The sequence below is a fragment of the Miscanthus floridulus genome, chromosome 19 (assembly GCF_019320115.1).
Source record: "Miscanthus floridulus cultivar M001 chromosome 19, ASM1932011v1, whole genome shotgun sequence".
NCBI lineage: Eukaryota > Viridiplantae > Streptophyta > Magnoliopsida > Poales > Poaceae > Miscanthus > Miscanthus floridulus.
This window is the reverse complement of record NC_089598.1, coordinates 46,317,821-46,323,164: the sequence shown is the minus strand read 5'-3', so window position 1 is coordinate 46,323,164 and position 5,344 is coordinate 46,317,821. Positions and strand designations below refer to the sequence as shown.

At 41.1% G+C, this 5,344-nt stretch overlaps 1 non-coding gene across 1 annotated transcript; it reads right to left on the bottom strand.

The window, feature by feature from the left end:
• Positions 1-273: 273 nt before the first annotated feature.
• On the bottom strand, positions 274-381 carry LOC136530063 (small nucleolar RNA R71). The gene has a single exon (XR_010777570.1). It is a non-coding gene; the product is annotated as a small nucleolar RNA R71 (small nucleolar RNA).
• Positions 382-5,344: the final 4,963 nt, after the last annotated feature.

The following is a 5,344-nucleotide window of genomic DNA, read 5'->3' as shown; positions in this document are numbered from 1 at the left end:
CTCAAGCCAGCTCTCATCAAGATGGTGCAAGCAAACTAGTTTTGTGGAAAGGCACATGAAGATACGAGTGCACATCTCCAACACTTACTAGACATTTGTAGAACTTTCACCATCAAAGGAATAACCCAGGATGCCATATTACTTTGCCTCTTCCCATTCTCACTCTTAGGGAAGGCAAAGCAATGGTTCTACTCTAACAAAGATAGAAATACTACATGAGATAACTGCTCCATTGCCTTTCTAGTAAAGTTCTTTCCCATAGGCAAGACCAATGCTCTGCGTGCGAGAATTTCAAGCTTTCAGCAACAACATGATGAATCTATCCCCTGAGGCATGGGAACGCTTTCAAGATTACATTGCAGAATGTTCTCAACATGGAATAGAGAATTGGCTACTCATGCAGACTTTCTACCATGGGTTGACCAACAGTACCCATGAGACTATGGATGCTGCTGTTGGAGGTGCATTCCTATCACTCACCATACCAGCTGCAACAGCTCTTGTGGAGAAGATGGCCTCCAATCAAGGTTGGAATGAAGAACATGTTCAAACCTGCAAGAGGGGTGGATGTATGCATCAACTCAAGGAGGTAGACATACTATCTGCCAAGATTGACCTGCTGATGAAGAAGCTTGAAGATCAAGCCAATCAGAAGCAAGAAGTCATGTATATTTATGATTCTCGCATGACATTTGAAGTGTTTGGAAACATTGGGCATTCAGGAAACAACTATCATGAAACCCAAGAGGATGTGAACTTTTATCAAAAACAACAACTACTTTGGTCCTCAGTAGAATCAAGGATGGAATCAACAATAAAGGTCGAACTACTAAGGTAATTACCAAGGTAACTATCAGGGTAATAGTTTTAATAATTTCAATCAAGCACTGTTGAGAGAATTAATTGTTGGTTAATCCAAACTTATGGAGGGATTATCTAGAAAGGTAGCTACCAATGATAAAATTCTAGAGAACATGTCACACCTGATTTTAAGGACAAAATAGGATGCATAATCTTATATGTGCCTAGAGATCAGTCACACATATAAGTCTACAAATCATAAATAGTATCATCACAAGTGTTTATTATATCACGAATAATAAGACAAAGTCTTCACATAACTGTAGCGGAAGTGTAAAGAAAAATCTCTCACGGAAGCTCCATATCACAGGGACATCAACTGGTTGACCACAAGTCTAGTAATCCTCAAGAAAGTCGTCATTACCATAGCCATCTGTTACCCATTCGGGATTTTATCCAAATAATGAAAATAAACAAGCGTAAGTACATATCGTAGTCAACAAGTGTAACATGGGATTCATGAGGCTCAAAAGGCTTGACATAGGTTTAATAACATTCAGCTTTTAATTGTCACAATTTTAGCATAAGAGTAGCAACAAATTGTTTTAATCCCAAAGTAAAACACATGATCAAATGTAAACATGAATAATGAATAGCATAAATAGATAATTCTTAGTGATCATTTATTCCATAAGGGTCCAAGGCCGCTCGTGACCATGAGCACGACTGATATACCAGTTTTACACTCTGTAGAGGTTGTACACTTTCACTGTGAGTCATGATACACATATGCCCGGATTAATTACTCTCAAAACACTTCTAAGGTGAGCAGGCAGGGGTCACTATGAAGCCTTTCAAAGGTTCATCTAACAAGTTAGGGATATTATATTCGCTCAGCAAACAGATATAGGAACCCCTGTTGAATGGCACAATTCCATCACAGCTATACACATAAGAGTAGAGGTTGTCCTATACCCGATTCGGCAAGTTATTCTTACGCCATAAATGTAACCTCTAACAACCTAGAAAAGGTCCTCATACTGAGCTAAAGCCAGAGCCATGTAGCCCTAACAGTTGTACTGTAAGTCTCAGATGTTCACTTATAGATAAGTCCTTAGAGAGAGGAATCTGAAGCATTTAGAAAGTAGCTAAATACCCTAGCCCCCTGTTTCCAAGTTGCTAAAAAGTCATGTTTTAATGTTTATTGCATATACCATTAGTCAAGTTACAAGATCATGGTTTAGTTGAGCACTAGCAAAGCTACCCAATGCATATCCCATAGGAGACAAGGTATAAGTTCAGTTCCAGGGAATCCCTATCAAGGTGGCACATGCAATATGAATTAAATGTATTAAAGTTGATAGGAAACAAGGATGGTCCCATGTTATACTTTCCTTGAACAAAGTGTTCCTGCTGATCCTATTCGTCAAAGTAGTACTCTTGATCACCCACGAATTGCTCACCGTCTATACTCGATAACCACAACAACATACAAGCATCCAGAAGCAATCATGCATAGCAAAAAAGGCTATAGATTAGAATAGTACACCAACAACATAAAATCAAGATGAAAAATTTGTAAAGCAAATCTATGTATTGCTACGAACACACAGACGCGAAGATCACAAAAATTAGAGCTAAAACAGAGAAGTTATGGATTAAACAAGATTTCCTTTATTAAAATAATAGATTGAATCTAACCTTGAATTTTAAAAGTTGAAAATATGTCTAACAGTAGGATGAACATGTAGATTACACAGTTATGAATCTAACGCAACTTGAACGGACCAAATCGGAGTTAAAACGAAGATTTTATGGCTAAAACAAGATGAGTGGCATTTTTGTAAATAAATAGAACTCAATTTTGATTTAAGATAAATAAAATCAGATTTTGAATTTAGGCCAGGGACTGCGGACGGAAAATTATAGAAACTGGGGGTCTCTTTAGCAAAAGTGCAGGTACGACGGGTCTGAAAGCATCTAGGCCCCTAGTTGGGTTTTGGTGATTAATGACAATACGTAATTACTGTGACTAACGTGTGTTTTGCAGAAACAATTGAGTTAGGTCACGGTAATGGAGATCGATTGGGCAATCATGGTTGTCATGCCCCTACGATGGAAATCGTTTCGGTTTTCAAAGGATGGACGACAAGGTTAAGGATGGACTAGTTCTAAGTGTCGATTGGAGTTGGAGAGACACTTAGAGTAGTTTAGGACTATGTTTTTCCTTTGGCCGTACTATTAAAAGGGGTATGCATGGGTAGCTTGACCTAGGTGAGTCTAGTGAGTTAGGTGTGGTGCACACTTGTTAAAACTAGCGCTAGGTAGCTCCTACATATTCCTAAGATCCGATGGAGCAAACTTCATTCACGTATGATCGAGAGTTGGAAGTGAATGGAGGGTCAAATACTGACCGGACGCTGGCTTTGGTGTGACTGGACGCTAGCGTAGAGTCCGGTTAGTTCATTTGACTGAGGTGAAATCGTTTGGTGTGACCGGACGCTGGAAGGTCAAGTGATCGGACGCTGAGAGCCAGCGTCCGGTCATTTCCAGTAAGGTTTTAGAGAGGAAAAATCATGACCGAACGCGTTCGGTCAGTGCTGACTAGATGTTGGCAGCGTCCGGTCACACTGTAAACTCTAGAGTTTAGGGTGTACTGACCGGAGCGTCCGGTCACCCCGTAGAGGCACATAACAGTTCATTTTTTAGCCCATGTTATAAATAGAAGCTCCACTCATGTGTGGAGTCACTTTTGCTCATTCCAACAGCTGAGAAACACCTTAGAGAGTGCCAAGAAGAGCAAGGTCCTAGTGAGGTGATTGAGATTTGAGAATCCCAAAGAGAGCCCTCATTAGTGAAGATCAAGAGTAGCAAAGTGTGCATACACCTTCTCATTAGGCTTATCGTGGTCAAGTGAGAGTTCGTGCTTGTTACTCTTTGTGATCGCCATCACCTAGATGGCTTGGTGGTGATTAGGAGTTTGGTGATCACCCGGCGGAGCTTGTGGGTGACCCAACTCAAGTTGTGAGCGGTTGTGGGTGATTCACCACGACGGAGTGTCGAAGAATCAACCCGTAGAGAGCACTTGATCCTTGCGTGGATCAACGGGGAGCTACACCCTTGTGTGGGTGCTCCAACGAGGACTAGTAGGGAGTGGCGACTCTTCGATACCTCGGCAAAACATCGCCATGTTCCTTTCCTCTCTATTTACTTTGAGCAATTCATTTCATGTCTTTACATTCTTAGAATTGCCATGCTAGAGTAGGATTGGAACTTAGGTTGCAAGTCTTTTGTGCGGTTGAACAATTAGGAACACTTTTTAGGCACAAGGGGTTAATTGGGCTAACCATAGGATTTAATTATTGCAAAGAAATTTAGAATTAGCCCAATTCACCCCCCTCTTGGGCATCTTGATCCTTTCAATTGGTATTGAAGCCTCATGCTAACTTTTTTAGGCTTAACCTCCTAGAGCAAGATGTCTCACGGGGATGGACCTCCTCCTATCTTTGAGGGAGATGACTTTCCATATTGGAAAATTCGCATGGAGGCGTATCTAGAGGCTCTAGATGTTGGTATACTTAGAGCCGCCTCACAAGGCTTCCCAAAACCTCAGGATGCTACTAACCTACAAGGCGATGAGGTGAACTATGAGAAGTGGAATGCAAAGGCTCAAAACACTATCTTTAGAGGCCTTTGCAAAGATGTGTTCAATCGTGTAAGGAACCACAAAGACGCCCATGCACTATGGTCGGACGTTTGTGCACTCCATGAGGGAACTAAGAGTGAGCGTGAGGAACGCTATCATCTTGTCATTAAAAAGCTCAACTCTTTTGAAATGCTTCCTAAAGAATGTGCTAATGAAATATATTCACACTTGAATGTTCTTGTAGAGGAAGTCAATGGGCTTGGACTTACTCAAATGCAACAATCCGATGTTGTAAGAAAGATCTTGAGTGTCCTCCCCATTGAAAAATATGGGCATATTGTGACCATGCTACATCAAGGTGATCTTTCCACCGCTACACCGACACAAATCTTGGGAAAGATCAATGCTCATGAGATGTACATGCACATCGCACCATAAGATGGCTCATCCTCTACCAAGAAGAAAGATAAAGACTTAGCACTCAAAGCTAGCCAAGAGAAGGGCAAAGCAAGACTTGAGTATGAGAGCTCAAGTGAAGATGAAGTTGATGATGAAAGTCTTGCTCTCATGGTGAAGAAGACCGCCAAGATGCTAAAGAAGCTCAACAAGAGTGGCATCAAGTTTGATGGCAAGAAGAAGAAGTTCTTCATAAGCTCTAGAAGGAAGCCAATCTCTGAGATGGATTGCTACAATTGTGGAGAACTTGGTCATCTAGCTCACCAATGCACAAAGCCCAAGAAAGACAAGTTCAAGAATAAGAACAAGGGCAAGAAAGATGACTCAAGCAATGAAGATGAAGATAAGAAGAAAAAGAACAAGCCATACAAGAAGAGACATGGCAAGAAGATGGATTTCCACAAGAAGAAGAAGAGTGGAAAGGCTTACATCGTCGGTGAT